The sequence below is a fragment of the Pleurodeles waltl genome, chromosome 2_1, assembly GCF_031143425.1.
Source record: "Pleurodeles waltl isolate 20211129_DDA chromosome 2_1, aPleWal1.hap1.20221129, whole genome shotgun sequence".
Taxonomy (NCBI): domain Eukaryota; kingdom Metazoa; phylum Chordata; class Amphibia; order Caudata; family Salamandridae; genus Pleurodeles; species Pleurodeles waltl.
Window position 1 is genome coordinate 752991671 of NC_090438.1, and position 17667 is coordinate 753009337.

At 40.1% G+C, this 17667-nt stretch overlaps 1 protein-coding gene across 4 annotated transcripts in view; it reads left to right on the forward strand.

The window, feature by feature from the left end:
- The window catches only part of ACD (ACD shelterin complex subunit and telomerase recruitment factor), a 501602-nt gene that overhangs the window by 281147 nt on the left and 202788 nt on the right, over positions 1–17667 (forward strand). The window lies entirely within an intron of this gene.

Here is a 17667-nt window from a genome sequence, read left to right on the forward strand (position 1 = left end):
TCTTTTTAATCTGTTAATCAGAACTGCTCTCCAGTGAGTTCTGCCTATTTCCCAAAGCTTTATGATAACAGAGATAATCATATCATTAATTAATAATGGTAATTTATTTCCAAGATCGACTTAAATACTGTGTAGGATGCTATAAGATAGTCAAATATAGTCCGCTCAGATGCCAACTTATGAGTAAAAATAGCCGGGGAGTCAAACTCATTTCTGCCATTTACTATCCTGCACTCATTTTTCCTACGTAGGTCCAGGAGTAAAAACTTCTTTCATCAGTTGTTGTACATGCAGGAAAGCACGCTGGTGCAATGTTTAAAGCTTATTTTTCGAAATCCGTAACTAGGATAATTGCGTAATTAGATACTCAAAATTTAAATCCCCAACTAATAGAATCTGTTTCCCATCTACCTAGTCTGCAACCTTATTTATGAACAAGAACAGGGCAGAAAGAAGGGTATTATACATGGGGTCAGGAGGAATATATTCATTTACCAATAAAATTGACACTTCCGCAGGCATGTTCTGCCCCACAAAAAAATGTACAGCCTGGAACAGATTTGAGGATCTGTGAAACTACAATAGTTCCAACTAAGAATACTTCTCAGAAGAATAGCTACCCCACATCTGGCATGATTCTTACTGAAAAGGACAACCTTCCAGCAACTGAGCACAAAGAATCCACCCAGCACAAAATCATTCACAAACCAAGTTTCTTGGATGCAGATCACATCCGCTTTAAATTATTTAGAAATTCCTTTTTTAAGGATAGTTCAACAAACCTGCAGCATTCCTGGAAACTACTATTAAGCTCTTATTATCTGTACCCATTAATCATGTATCCCAGCGCATGAGTACTATTAAGGATTCCAGGCAACCAACTTCATCTTTTCATCTTCAATTTTTGTGGGTGAGCATTCCATCTCTATCTCTACTGACTCCAGCAAGAAAAGTAGTCTCCCGCCTTCCCTCTAGGATACTAATAGGTGATCACATTTTTCCAGACACTACTCTTTCCCCTCTGTAGGGACCCCCACCCCCATGCTAGATTGTAATTTCCCTTTTTGGGTGGCCTCTACTTTTACCACTCTTAAGAAACACTGGAATTACATCTCTCTCTACACTAAAAATAATCACTGTTTTGCAAAATTAGATTTCACACTACCCTGGATTGAAATGTCACTCTTGATTTATTAACCACATGGGAGTGTATAGTATTTACTAACGAGATATCACTACATGGCTCGATCATCATAAAACAGGGTAATAGAAACAACTTAGTCAAAATGATACCTTGCATTATAATATATAGCAATGAAATCTAAAGTGGGTGTTACATTTAGCACAAACTGTGATAAACTAAGTTTTAAAGCCTTTTCCATTAGCGATTTTTTCCTTGGCTGTATTCAGTTCAGAGTAAGCAAGCGTAAGCCTTTGAGGCATTCAGCATTTCAACATAGTTCTCCAGTCTGATTTTGTCCTCGTTATAGGCCCCGTGGCTCTGTGTTCTCAAAATTTTCTGAGGGCGTTTTATTGATATTTTTATAGAGGTTCTTCCTTTTTCTTTTTTTTTTTTTTGTTTTCTTTTTTTTTTTGCACCCACCATTTTTTCTGTTTATTTTCCTTTTTAAACCGCAGTTAGAAATAGAATGGGATGCACACCCCGATGGAATATCTTTACCTTTAAAACTTGGAAATACATCATTTTTGTGCACAAGGCCACTCCTGATGTGGTTGAATCTGAGGTATCCACAGAGGAAAATTCAAAAAGATTTTTCAGAGAATGTATCTGACCACGTTTTTAGCATGCTTATTGGTGTTAATGTTCTTTTCAAATTTCTCAAGTTGAGGTTTTCCCACTTGGAAGTCAAGGTGTCTTAGCAGGGTCTTAGTCTGCAAGTTTTTTACCAAGAAAATTCCAATCCACCATCACAAGCTATCTAAACCCCTGTTTCCGGTATTAGGGTGCACAGCTGTGTTTTTCGTGATTTCAACTTCTTTTTTTTATCCAGCAATGTAAGAATAAACAACAAACTCCTCCACACACATTTAAGTGACTCAAGAGCATTGGACATAGGTTCCTGGCAGATTACATGAAGAGTTCTAAGTCTGTAGTAGCAGAATTTTCTATGACCATAGATGACTTCACACTAGGCGTGTTGCTAAAAAGCTTCAGCATATATATTTGAGTATTACAAGGGGGACTTGCACATTTTGTTCCATGCCATTTGGTATGGCTTTGACTGCTTGTGCCTTTCTGAGAGTGATGTCTCAGATCCTTAAAAAGGTTTCAAACATTGTAGCCCTTCTGAATGACATTTATATTTTTGCTTATAAATTGCACCAGCATGATAAAACTATCAAAATAATCTTGAAAGTCCTACAAAACAAAAGGGTATCTTTATGAAAACAGAAATCTATTTTTAGGATGAATGATGTAGGATATTTCAGCCACATGTTAACCAGTAAAAGAGTCAAACCAAACCCAGGGTCCGTTTACTTCATTGTGTATATTGTCCCACTGAAAGACAAATAGTTAATATAGTCCTTTAAGCAAAAGAGTGAGCCTTATGAGGGTTTTCACGACTTAACGTAATGTGCTGCTCGAAATAACCTTTACTGAATTGTGAATAGAGTTTCAGGAAAAGCTGATAACGGTGTCACTATGATTGTTATTGCTCAAAGAACTGACTGCTGCAATTCAGTAATGGGGCATCAGACCATTTTCTGCTAATTGTTTTTTTCTGAAAGCAGCTTTTAAATAATGTTGTAAAAGCTAGACACAGGATGTGAAGGGGCAGAGAAGGACATTGTGCCATGCGACAACAAGAGAAGCCAGGTTATGTAGAAATGCATAACCAACTTTAGTGGCAAACATAAAAGGAGGTATTCGGCTTTCACTGGCTGCGCTTATCACCCAAGCTGTGAGCACAAATTTGCTAGTGTAGTGAACATAAAACCCTGTTCAAACGTATGCAAAACAAAGGAAAATTAGGCTTTTCTTTTTTCATGCTAAGTGTAACAATACTTAATAGAAGTAGAATAACAAGAGCAGGATTAATATATAATTTGTATAGCAAATGTGTTGGAATTTTCCTTGTTATTTATGCTTTTGGTAAATGTTGCCACTGTCGTTCTGTTTACCTTTATTGTAGTAACAATTCATATTGTGTGCATTAGGATAGAATTTTGATTTAAAAAAATAATCTTTCAAATGTATCATAGTGTTATTCAGTATACTCTTACTTAATGAAAGAGGGTGTCAGGTTCCACTTACAATACTATCCTTGTTATTCCTCATAGGATTGATTGTTACCTGAAACATATCTCACTCAGTGAGTTTTGGGGTGGTTGCAGTCCAACTGGTATTCTTTCTCATGTTGATATATTGGCTCTGTCGATAGAACAGGGGTCTAGAAAAGCAAATTTCTAGCTGTGTTCTACAAATGAAGTCTAGAAAGCATATGAAACCCTTCACAGAAGCACATATTAGTCACATCACTGTTGATGCAAGTGCTTAAACTAGGTCCAGTTTTATCCCAGGTACCGTCAAAGAGAATAAAAAATGTCCTACTCGTCGTAACGGAAAGTTTCAATTCTATAAAGGACTCTGAGGCAAGGGTTATGCCTTACTTTCTCCACTTTATTAAATAGCAGCCATTTCACAACTTTTTCATAAAAACTACAATTCCCATGTAACATAGGGAATTGGAAGTCAAAAAACATAAACATCCTAAAGGAAAGGACAGACTAAGGTATAAGCCTGCAATAGTCCCTAACATAGTCCTTCATCTGTGCCCCTTAATCCTCTTTTGAAGCATGTCTTTGGTTTAAGTCTACCTATCTTGTTTAACAGGCTGTGCTCCTACGAAAAAGAAGAATTAGAGGCAAAACGAGAAGAGATCAGGAAAAAAAATCCTGTAGATTAAGTGTCATTATACATTGCACATCAGGAAATGAGACATTCTTAAAGGATAAACAGGGCACATTCTTAAGTTCAATACTTACTAGTAACAGGAGGGAATCCGATCATATTGATGGGGTGGGATGATCCTCGCCTCCGAGTCCTTTTTAGAATTGAAACTTTCTATTACGATAGCTAGGAAATTTTTCATTCAATGTCAGGACCAGAGGTGAGGATTATGCTAGTTAAAAGCTTGCTTACCACCAAAGGAGCCATATTTAAAACTGGTTTAGAATAAAACCTTTTAAAGATAGAGTCCGAAGACCAGTCAGCAGCATTCATGATGTCCTCCAAGCGTGCACCTAAGATGAACGCTTTGGAATCCATGGCTCCTTGCGTGGAATGCGCACCAAAAGGAGACATGTTTATGCAAGCTTCATGCATGACCCAACGAGTAATTGTAGGAGAAGATACTGCTTTAAGTGGTTAAGTAGAGAAACAAGAAGCTGATTTTCACGTGGAGGGCAAATTTCAGAAGATATTTTGTCGTATGTTTTGAGACATTGGACAACACATTAGTTTTGGTAAATCTGGAAAGGCTGGATTAGAGATTATCCTAATATTGACTTAGTTCTTCTACTCACTATGAAAGAAACCCTAGAAGGGGAAAAGGTCCTTCCTGAAATATCCAAAGCCCGGATATCTGATACTCTTCTACAAGGAATCAAGCAAAGAAGCATAGCCTGTATGTCCGAAAGCTTTCTGGACAAAAAGTGGTTTGGTTTCCAGGATAAAAAGAAGTTAAGCACTTGGTTGACATCCCAGAGAGCTGAGTAACAAGGCTCTGGTGGAAAAGAAAGTCTGATTCCCCAAAGGAGAAGGCAAACCAACAGATGTTCCCCCAAAGGAGATCCATCAACCGAAGAATGACCAGCAGAAATTGCTGATCTAAAAGTATTGATAGAATGATATGCAAGACCTTCAGTTGCTAATTTAACCAAGAAGTTGAGGACATGCACTACATCAGCGTCCATGGGATCGCGATCCTGTTGCAAACACCAATGACTCCATCTTTTCCAGGATAATCTGTATTGTTTGGTTGTATTGGCTGCCCAGGCTTTAGGTAAGAGGTCCTGAGCTTGGTGCAATTATCCCTGGAAAGCCTATTGTTTCCTGTAATCCACTACGCCATCAGTGGGAACGAGCCTTCTAGGATCATCTGATGAGGTTTGTGATCTGGATTGAGGAGAAGCGAGTGAAACAGGGAGTCAGATTGGAGAATTCCAAGAAAGTTCCAGAAGAACTGGGAACCCAACTGGAGATTTCCAAATCAGGGTTATCACCACCAGAATGGTGCGTTCGCGACAGACTTGAGCAGATGCTCGAGTGATTATCGCAAACGGGGGGAAAGCGTAGGCTGGTTCTAGACTCTAATCTTGTAGAAAAGCGTTTGTGGCTGCTGCAAGGTGATCTGGTTTCCAACTGAAACATCTGGGCAGTTGGTGATTCAGTCTGGACACAAAGAGATCCACTGGAAAGGGACCCCAAATATTTAGAAGGGTGGAAGAAACTTTCGGGTGTAGCTTCCATATGCTGGAATCTCTGAAATGTCTGGATTGTAAATCTGCTGCTTGGTACTCCTGTCCAGGTATTCCACTGTGATCGCTATCTGGAGGTCCAGGCAGAATTGCCAGAAACTGGTTGCTAGATCAGATAGAACCTTGGATCTGGTGCCCTCTAAATGACTGATATAATGAACCACGGAAATGTTGTCCATCTTCAGTAGAACACATGACTGAATGGATTCTTTGGTCCAACATTGGACCGCAGAAGAAGCAGCTAAAAGTTCAAACAATTGATATGTAATTTTTGTTTGTTTGGGGACCATAAGCCACCTGTGGAGAAAATCTCCACTCCGCTCGCGCCAGCCTTGTCTGCTGGTGTCTGATTTGATAACAAGATCTGAAGCATACCCAAAAATTACTCTCCAGTTCCATGCGTCCATGTGAGTTAGCCACCAAAGTACTTCTTCCTTTGCTTCTTCTGAGAGGGAAACCATTTGTAAGTACGTAAGACCTCTGCAAAGGTGAGCTGTTTTTAAGCGTTGTAACCATCAATAATGCAGAGGGCCTGGAAAAATGGCCTGGATGAATGAAGACAAGAGACCTAATAAGCGAGCTATCTGTCGAAGGGACACCCGTTGCCTGGCCAAGGTCCATCTCAACTTGTGATGAATCTTTGACATCTTCGAGATGGAAGACTTAGTAGATGGAGTAGAAAAACGCTCTCTGAGAAGGAACTAACAGAGACTTGTTTTCGTTTATGACAAAACCTAGTTGTTGCAGAAGATTGACGATGCATTGCAATAATGTTTTAGGGCACTCGGCCATGAGAAAGATGTTGTCGATGAATACGTGTCGCCTCCCCTTTGACCTGAGATGTTCCACAACTGGTTTGAGAACCTTTGTGAAGCACCATGGTGCGGAGGATAGGCCAAAAGGAACAGTGATGAATTTGAAGGTCTGATAGTGCCAGATGAATTGGAGAAACTTCCTCTGTGGAGGGAATGGTCAAATAATCATCTTTCAGGGTTAGACGTACTAGGCAAGCGAGAGGACATAAGACATCTTGCAGGAGGTGAATTCCCTCCATTTTGAAATGTCTGTATACTAGCCATTCGTTGAATTTACATACGTTGATGACTAGTCAGTGTCCTCCGTCGGCTTTGTCAACAAGGAAAAGATTGCTGATGAATTGTAGGGCAAATAGCGCCCTTGGATAGAAGTGCAGCTATCTTTGCGTCTACTAGATTGGTCTAGTGAGCTGAAAACTGAATAGGATTGGGAAGAGATTGCTGTCTTGGGGATCTGTAAAATTCTATCTGAAAACCTTTTATTGTTTGTAGAACCCATGTGTTCATTGGTACTGATTCCCAAGCCTGGGTAAAATTTGCCAGTCTGACCCCTGCTTTTAGATGGGAAGAAAGGAGAACACTTACCGGAATAGATGTTAGTGGATGAGGTTCTCCCTCCACGACCCCTGGATCGCCTGCCTCTTGTTAGATAGAAGTCTGCGAAGCAAGATTGATCTTGGAACTGTCCTGCCTGTAGCCTTGCCCTCTAGAAGGGTACTGGTAGTGAAAACGGCCAGCCGAGCAGCCACTGCCTCAACCAGCCCCTTGAAAAACCCACGAGGGAAAAATCTTATTAATGGAAGTCTGAGCCTTGTCCAAAGAAGTGTTAAGTGTTAACAAACTTTCCAAAATCTTTAATGAAAGGTTCACCAAAGAGTCCTCCTTGAGCCCTTGCTCCTTCTTCCCAGTCTGCCAAATCACCTAGTTTCTGGTCCACCTTTATTACTAAAGAGCGACGGTGCTCAGTAGATAACGCACAATTGGCCTTTCCCAGAAAGATAATAGCACGTTGTGCCCAGCTTGAAAGGATTTCTGTGGAAATTGAGGTACCTGAAGATTTTGCATTCTCCGCCATGTCTAGAATTTTAGTTAATGAACCCAGGCAATTCAAAAGTTTGTCTTGGCACGCCTGCCAAGATCTATCAATACTCTTCTTTGGGTCCTTGATAAACTTCTGAAGGAAAGTGGACAATTTGGGATCCAGTTCAGGAGTGAGAGCTACCTTATCCGGAAGAGAAGGGCGCGGGGACATTCAGCTCTTAAACAATTACAGGACTCTTTTCCCATTGGCTTCTGAATACACCCCGCTACATTATTTGTCACCTTGTCGGATGGGGCCCATTCTGAAGACCTAGGATGAAAAATATTTTCTGAGTCAAGCATGTCGAACTCTTCAATGACAATATCAGAAGGAGGATGAGATGAAGGAAGCCACGGTCTTGAGGGGCCAGTATCATCATCAGGGTCATTAAGGGAATCAAAAGTTTGAAGATCAGACTGGTCTGATAACATCCTTGAGGGGTCCCAGAGGGAAAAAGGTCTTCATGGGATTGGAAAGACCGTCTCACAAGAGCAAAAGCTCCAAGATCAACTCCATTTCTATTCTGTTGGAACTATTAACCTTGCTTAATGCAATTACCTCTGTGATTGCTATATATACACCTGATAATAGATTGGTGCACTTATCTAATATTGTTTTCATACTTTCTCATATACATCCTAAATTTACCTCACTTTCTCCTTGATATTTATCTATAAATGTCCTCTATCCACACATCCACAGGCAATCTTATCTAATAATTATTAGCAAGAGCATTATATATCCTCAACCTACAGATGATAATGCAATTCTTTATCCCCATTCAGGCCCCTCGGGCTTTTGGTTTTGAGCTGTATTATGAAGCGTGACTCCAAACGTCTCAGTTGTAACTCTCTATCTCCTCCCCTTTACAATGAAAGTAGGTGCACAAAGCGCTGTTTCCCTACCGCATTGTAAAAGGCCTTTAGTCCATTGGCCTGTACTTTGGCCTTACTAATGTTATGGGAAATGTGATCAGAAGCAGTGCAGTTACTCAACATCATTTTCCCCCAAAAAAGATACGACTTCACAACCTCTAACTTCACTGAGGTGCCAATTACAGTTTGGATATTTTCGAAGCTTTGTATCATTGAATATCAAAATCTTACTTTTAGAAACATTAATTCGCAAAAAGTGTGGAGTCACAAAATTTTGAAGAGACAATAGTTGGCTGTTCAAGCACGTTGACATTAAGTCCAGGACCACAATATCATTTGCATATAGCAAGCAAAACACTGACCGCTCTCCAATTTTTGGCAGATCACCAGAGCTATTACCTAGATAAAGGAGTAAGCCAGAAATGTAAAGAGAGAACAACATCGGAGCCAACCCTGTTTCAGGCCATCTTTGTGGGAATTATGGATGAAAAACCATTGTTACTCCCCATCAACACTTGACACCAGGTAGCAGAATGTAATGAAATAATTCAATATAAGAAGTCTCCGGCATACCAAGATCATGTGACTTTCTCCACAACGTGGGACGATCAACTTTGTTGAATGCTGTGGAAATATCAATAAAAGCTGGATAATGTCAGGCACTTCTGACTTTAACATGTTTGTCAGTCAACAGTTGAAGAACAGAAATATTATCTAATGTGGAGTGATGTTCCCTAAAGCGAGACCGCTGTAGTGGAATAACCCTTTCGGCTTCCAGCCAGGAGTGTAGAAATTCCAGAATACTTTTTGCAGAAATGTTGCCTACCACGTTTAAGTGGACAATCTGTTTATAGTTATTTAGTAAGTTACAACTCCCCTTTTATGTAATGGAACATTTACACTCCCCAACCATAATGGGGTACCTGCAGCAAGAGAGTAGCAGTGCTCAAAAATAGGAGCCAAATAGTTTTCCCAAAGTTTCATCTCTCTTTTTATAGCAGATATTGGGACTTCATCTGGGCCTACCGGGCCCAAGTTTCTCATAGATCAAATTAGTTCCTTGATCTGCACAGCTGAGGGAGGACTATAAACTGCTAGCTCCAAATTTGAGCAAGAAAGGACCTCCTGAGTATGTGGAGCCTCCACATCATTTGCGATATATAACCCCGAGATAAATCTATTCCATTGTCCTTCTTTTATAGGAATGGGGCGGGCCTCACTCTCGTCCTACATCAGTTTAAAGTAATTTCCCAGAATTTCCTTGTGTCTTTAAAGAAGGCTACTTCCTCTCTGAGTTCTATCCACTTAGATCAAACTCATCTTTTTTCACCCTCTCCTTTAGGCGTTGTCATCCTTTTTTTAGGATAGTTATTAATTTTCCTTCGAGAAAGAGGTGAATTGCATTCTAACTAGTCTATTTCTTTTAAATTTAAGGCAGAGAGTGGCTGCTGCATGACTTTAAAATGAACAGGCTTCTCTCTTTGAACATCCTGACTTACAAGTCACCTGGTCTGAGTGTATAAAAGAAGTGCATCAGCATTCCAGGAATCGTTGTTACTCATAACTACTTCTAACAGTCTTTTTAATCTGTTAATCAGAACTGCTCTCCAGTGAGTTCTGCCTATTTCCCAAAGCTTTATGATAACAGAGATAATCATATCATTAATTAATAATGGTAATTTATTTCCAAGATCGACTTAAATACTGTGTAGGATGCTATAAGATAGTCAAATATAGTCCGCTCAGATGCCAACTTATGAGTAAAAATAGCCGGGGAGTCAAACTCATTTCTGCCATTTACTATCCTGCACTCATTTTTCCTACGTAGGTCCAGGAGTAAAAACTTCTTTCATCAGTTGTTGTACATGCAGGAAAGCACGCTGGTGCAATGTTTAAAGCTTATTTTTCGAAATCCGTAACTAGGATAATTGCGTAATTAGATACTCAAAATTTAAATCCCCAACTAATAGAATCTGTTTCCCATCTACCTAGTCTGCAACCTTATTTATGAACAAGAACAGGGCAGAAAGAAGGGTATTATACATGGGGTCAGGAGGAATATATTCATTTACCAATAAAATTGACACTTCCGCAGGCATGTTCTGCCCCACAAAAAAATGTACAGCCTGGAACAGATTTGAGGATCTGTGAAACTACAATAGTTCCAACTAAGAATACTTCTCAGAAGAATAGCTACCCCACATCTGGCATGATTCTTACTGAAAAGGACAACCTTCCAGCAACTGAGCACAAAGAATCCACCCAGCACAAAATCATTCACAAACCAAGTTTCTTGGATGCAGATCACATCCGCTTTAAATTATTTAGAAATTCCTTTTTTAAGGATAGTTCAACAAACCTGCAGCATTCCTGGAAACTACTATTAAGCTCTTATTATCTGTACCCATTAATCATGTATCCCAGCGCATGAGTACTATTAAGGATTCCAGGCAACCAACTTCATCTTTTCATCTTCAATTTTTGTGGGTGAGCATTCCATCTCTATCTCTACTGACTCCAGCAAGAAAAGTAGTCTCCCGCCTTCCCTCTAGGATACTAATAGGTGATCACATTTTTCCAGACACTACTCTTTCCCCTCTGTAGGGACCCCCACCCCCATGCTAGATTGTAATTTCCCTTTTTGGGTGGCCTCTACTTTTACCACTCTTAAGAAACACTGGAATTACATCTCTCTCTACACTAAAAATAATCACTGTTTTGCAAAATTAGATTTCACACTACCCTGGATTGAAATGTCACTCTTGATTTATTAACCACATGGGAGTGTATAGTATTTACTAACGAGATATCACTACATGGCTCGATCATCATAAAACAGGGTAATAGAAACAACTTAGTCAAAATGATACCTTGCATTATAATATATAGCAATGAAATCTAAAGTGGGTGTTACATTTAGCACAAACTGTGATAAACTAAGTTTTAAAGCCTTTTCCATTAGCGATTTTTTCCTTGGCTGTATTCAGTTCAGAGTAAGCAAGCGTAAGCCTTTGAGGCATTCAGCATTTCAACATAGTTCTCCAGTCTGATTTTGTCCTCGTTATAGGCCCCGTGGCTCTGTGTTCTCAAAATTTTCTGAGGGCGTTTTATTGATATTTTTATAGAGGTTCTTCCTTTTTCTTTTTTTTTTTTTTGTTTTCTTTTTTTTTTTTGCACCCACCATTTTTTCTGTTTATTTTCCTTTTTAAACCGCAGTTAGAAATAGAATGGGATGCACACCCCGATGGAATATCTTTACCTTTAAAACTTGGAAATACATCATTTTTGTGCACAAGGCCACTCCTGATGTGGTTGAATCTGAGGTATCCACAGAGGAAAATTCAAAAAGATTTTTCAGAGAATGTATCTGACCACGTTTTTAGCATGCTTATTGGTGTTAATGTTCTTTTCAAATTTCTCAAGTTGAGGTTTTCCCACTTGGAAGTCAAGGTGTCTTAGCAGGGTCTTAGTCTGCAAGTTTTTTACCAAGAAAATTCCAATCCACCATCACAAGCTATCTAAACCCCTGTTTCCGGTATTAGGGTGCACAGCTGTGTTTTTCGTGATTTCAACTTCTTTTTTTTATCCAGCAATGTAAGAATAAACAACAAACTCCTCCACACACATTTAAGTGACTCAAGAGCATTGGACATAGGTTCCTGGCAGATTACATGAAGAGTTCTAAGTCTGTAGTAGCAGAATTTTCTATGACCATAGATGACTTCACACTAGGCGTGTTGCTAAAAAGCTTCAGCATATATATTTGAGTATTACAAGGGGGACTTGCACATTTTGTTCCATGCCATTTGGTATGGCTTTGACTGCTTGTGCCTTTCTGAGAGTGATGTCTCAGATCCTTAAAAAGGTTTCAAACATTGTAGCCCTTCTGAATGACATTTATATTTTTGCTTATAAATTGCACCAGCATGATAAAACTATCAAAATAATCTTGAAAGTCCTACAAAACAAAAGGGTATCTTTATGAAAACAGAAATCTATTTTTAGGATGAATGATGTAGGATATTTCAGCCACATGTTAACCAGTAAAAGAGTCAAACCAAACCCAGGGTCCGTTTACTTCATTGTGTATATTGTCCCACTGAAAGACAAATAGTTAATATAGTCCTTTAAGCAAAAGAGTGAGCCTTATGAGGGTTTTCACGACTTAACGTAATGTGCTGCTCGAAATAACCTTTACTGAATTGTGAATAGAGTTTCAGGAAAAGCTGATAACGGTGTCACTATGATTGTTATTGCTCAAAGAACTGACTGCTGCAATTCAGTAATGGGGCATCAGACCATTTTCTGCTAATTGTTTTTTTCTGAAAGCAGCTTTTAAATAATGTTGTAAAAGCTAGACACAGGATGTGAAGGGGCAGAGAAGGACATTGTGCCATGCGACAACAAGAGAAGCCAGGTTATGTAGAAATGCATAACCAACTTTAGTGGCAAACATAAAAGGAGGTATTCGGCTTTCACTGGCTGCGCTTATCACCCAAGCTGTGAGCACAAATTTGCTAGTGTAGTGAACATAAAACCCTGTTCAAACGTATGCAAAACAAAGGAAAATTAGGCTTTTCTTTTTTCATGCTAAGTGTAACAATACTTAATAGAAGTAGAATAACAAGAGCAGGATTATATATAATTTGTATAGCAAATGTGTTGGGAATTTTCCTTGTTATTTATGCTTTTGGTAAATGTTGCCACTGTCGTTCTGTTTACCTTTATTGTAGTAACAATTCATATTGTGTGCATTAGGATAGAATTTTGATTTTAAAAAATAATCTTTCAAATGTATCATAGTGTTATTCAGTATACTCTTACTTAATGAAAGAGGGTGTCAGGTTCCACTTACAATACTATCCTTGTTATTCCTCATAGGATTGATTGTTACCTGAAACATATCTCACTCAGTGAGTTTTGGGGTGGTTGCAGTCCAACTGGTATTCTTTCTCATGTTGATATATTGGCTCTGTCGATAGTACAGGGGTCTAGAAAAGCAAATTTCTAGCTGTGTTCTACAAATGAAGTCTAGAAAGCATATGAAACCCTTCACAGAAGCACATATTAGTCACATCACTGTTGATGCAAGTGCTTAAACTAGGTCCAGTTTTATCCCAGGTACCGTCAAAGAGAATAAAAAATGTCCTACTCGTCGTAACGGAAAGTTTCAATTCTATAAAGGACTCTGAGGCAAGGGTTATGCCTTACTTTCTCCACTTTATTAAATAGCAGCCATTTCACAACTTTTTCATAAAAACTACAATTCCCATGGAACATAGGGAATTGGAAGTCAAAAAACATAAACATCCTAAAGGAAAGGACAGACTAAGGTATAAGCCTGCAATAGTCCCTAACATAGTCCTTCATCTGTGCCCCTTAATCCTCTTTTGAAGCATGTCTTTGGTTTAAGTCTACCTATCTTGTTTAACAGGCTGTGCTCCTACGAAAAAGAAGAATTAGAGGCAAAACGAGAAGAGATCAGGAAAAAAAATCCTGTAGATTAAGTGTCATTATACATTGCACATCAGGAAATGAGACATTCTTAAAGGATAAACAGGGCACATTCTTAAGTTCAATACTTACTAGTAACAGGAGGGAATCCGATCATATTGATGGGGTGGGATGATCCTCGCCTCCGAGTCCTTTTTAGAATTGAAACTTTCTATTACGATAGCTAGGAAATTTTTCATTCAATGTCAGGACCAGAGGTGAGGATTATGCTAGTTAAAAGCTTGCTTACCACCAAAGGAGCCATATTTAAAACTGGTTTAGAATAAAACCTTTTAAAGATAGAGTCCGAAGACCAGTCAGCAGCATTCATGATGTCCTCCAAGCGTGCACCTAAGATGAACGCTTTGGAATCCATGGCTCCTTGCGTGGAATGCGCACCAAAAGGAGACATGTTTATGCAAGCTTCATGCATGACCCAACGAGTAATTGTAGGAGAAGATACTGCTTTAAGTGGTTAAGTAGAGAAACAAGAAGCTGATTTTCACGTGGAGGGCAAATTTCAGAAGATATTTTGTCGTATGTTTTGAGACATTGGACAACACATTAGTTTTGGTAAATCTGGAAAGGCTGGATTAGAGATTATCCTAATATTGACTTAGTTCTTCTACTCACTATGAAAGAAACCCTAGAAGGGGAAAAGGTCCTTCCTGAAATATCCAAAGCCCGGATATCTGATACTCTTCTACAAGGAATCAAGCAAAGAAGCATAGCCTGTATGTCCGAAAGCTTTCTGGACAAAAAGTGGTTTGGTTTCCAGGATAAAAAGAAGTTAAGCACTTGGTTGACATCCCAGAGAGCTGAGTAACAAGGCTCTGGTGGAAAAGAAAGTCTGATTCCCCAAAGGAGAAGGCAAACCAACAGATGTTCCCCCAAAGGAGATCCATCAACCGAAGAATGACCAGCAGAAATTGCTGATCTAAAAGTATTGATAGAATGATATGCAAGACCTTCAGTTGCTAATTTAACCAAGAAGTTGAGGACATGCACTACATCAGCGTCCATGGGATCGCGATCCTGTTGCAAACACCAATGACTCCATCTTTTCCAGGATAATCTGTATTGTTTGGTTGTATTGGCTGCCCAGGCTTTAGGTAAGAGGTCCTGAGCTTGGTGCAATTATCCCTGGAAAGCCTATTGTTTCCTGTAATCCACTACGCCATCAGTGGGAACGAGCCTTCTAGGATCATCTGATGAGGTTTGTGATCTGGATTGAGGAGAAGCGAGTGAAACAGGGAGTCAGATTGGAGAATTCCAAGAAAGTTCCAGAAGAACTGGGAACCCAACTGGAGATTTCCAAATCAGGGTTATCACCACCAGAATGGTGCGTTCGCGACAGACTTGAGCAGATGCTCGAGTGATTATCGCAAACGGGGGGAAAGCGTAGGCTGGTTCTAGACTCTAATCTTGTAGAAAAGCGTTTGTGGCTGCTGCAAGGTGATCTGGTTTCCAACTGAAACATCTGGGCAGTTGGTGATTCAGTCTGGACACAAAGAGATCCACTGGAAAGGGACCCCAAATATTTAGAAGGGTGGAAGAAACTTTCGGGTGTAGCTTCCATATGCTGGAATCTCTGAAATGTCTGGATTGTAAATCTGCTGCTTGGTACTCCTGTCCAGGTATTCCACTGTGATCGCTATCTGGAGGTCCAGGCAGAATTGCCAGAAACTGGTTGCTAGATCAGATAGAACCTTGGATCTGGTGCCCTCTAAATGACTGATATAATGAACCACGGAAATGTTGTCCATCTTCAGTAGAACACATGACTGAATGGATTCTTTGGTCCAACATTGGACCGCAGAAGAAGCAGCTAAAAGTTCAAACAATTGATATGTAATTTTTGTTTGTTTGGGGACCATAAGCCACCTGTGGAGAAAATCTCCACTCCGCTCGCGCCAGCCTTGTCTGCTGGTGTCTGATTTGATAACAAGATCTGAAGCATACCCAAAAATTACTCTCCAGTTCCATGCGTCCATGTGAGTTAGCCACCAAAGTACTTCTTCCTTTGCTTCTTCTGAGAGGGAAACCATTTGTAAGTACGTAAGACCTCTGCAAAGGTGAGCTGTTTTTAAGCGTTGTAACCATCAATAATGCAGAGGGCCTGGAAAAATGGCCTGGATGAATGAAGACAAGAGACCTAATAAGCGAGCTATCTGTCGAAGGGACACCCGTTGCCTGGCCAAGGTCCATCTCAACTTGTGATGAATCTTTGACATCTTCGAGATGGAAGACTTAGTAGATGGAGTAGAAAAACGCTCTCTGAGAAGGAACTAACAGAGACTTGTTTTCGTTTATGACAAAACCTAGTTGTTGCAGAAGATTGACGATGCATTGCAATAATGTTTTAGGGCACTCGGCCATGAGAAAGATGTTGTCGATGAATACGTGTCGCCTCCCCTTTGACCTGAGATGTTCCAGAACTGGTTTGAGAACCTTTGTGAAGCACCATGGTGCGGAGGATAGGCCAAAAGGAACAGTGATGAATTTGAAGGTCTGATAGTGCCAGATGAATTGGAGAAACTTCCTCTGTGGAGGGAATGGTCAAATAATCATCTTTCAGGGTTAGACGTACTAGGCAAGCGAGAGGACATAAGACATCTTGCAGGAGGTGAATTCCCTCCATTTTGAAATGTCTGTATACTAGCCATTCGTTGAATTTACATACGTTGATGACTAGTCAGTGTCCTCCGTCGGCTTTGTCAACAAGGAAAAGATTGCTGATGAATTGTAGGGCAAATAGCGCCCTTGGATAGAAGTGCAGCTATCTTTGCGTCTACTAGATTGGTCTAGTGAGCTGAAAACTGAATAGGATTGGGAAGAGATTGCTGTCTTGGGGATCTGTAAAATTCTATCTGAAAACCTTTTATTGTTTGTAGAACCCATGTGTTCATTGGTACTGATTCCCAAGCCTGGGTAAAATTTGCCAGTCTGACCCCTGCTTTTAGATGGGAAGAAAGGAGAACACTTACTGGAATAGATGTTAGTGGATGAGGTTCTCCCTCCACGACCCCTGGATCGCCTGCCTCTTGTTAGATAGAAGTCTGCGAAGCAAGATTGATCTTGGAACTGTCCTGCCTGTAGCCTTGCCCTCTAGAAGGGTACTGGTAGTGAAAACGGCCAGCCGAGCGGCCACTGCCTCAACCAGCCCCTTGAAAAACCCACGAGGGAAAAATCTTATTAATGGAAGTCTGAGCCTTGTCCAAAGAAGTGTTAAGTGTTAACAAACTTTCCAAAATCTTTAATGAAAGGTTCACCAAAGAGTCCTCCTTGAGCCCTTGCTCCTTCTTCCCAGTCTGCCAAATCACCTAGTTTCTGGTCCACCTTTATTACTAAAGAGCGACGGTGCTCAGTAGATAACGCACAATTGGCCTTTCCCAGAAAGATAATAGCACGTTGTGCCCAGCTTGAAAGGATTTCTGTGGAAATTGAGGTACCTGAAGATTTTGCATTCTCCGCCATGTCTAGAATTTTAGTTAATGAACCCAGGCAATTCAAAAGTTTGTCTTGGCACGCCTGCCAAGATCTATCAATACTCTTCTTTGGGTCCTTGATAAACTTCTGAAGGAAAGTGGACAATTTGGGATCCAGTTCAGGAGTGAGAGCTACCTTATCCGGAAGAGAAGGGCGCGGGGACATTCAGCTCTTAAACAATTACAGGACTCTTTTCCCATTGGCTTCTGAATACACCCCGCTACATTATTTGTCACCTTGTCGGATGGGGCCCATTCTGAAGACCTAGGATGAAAAATATTTTCTGAGTCAAGCATGTCGAACTCTTCAATGACAATATCAGAAGGAGGATGAGATGAAGGAAGCCACGGTCTTGAGGGGCCAGTATCATCATCAGGGTCATTAAGGGAATCAAAAGTTTGAAGATCAGACT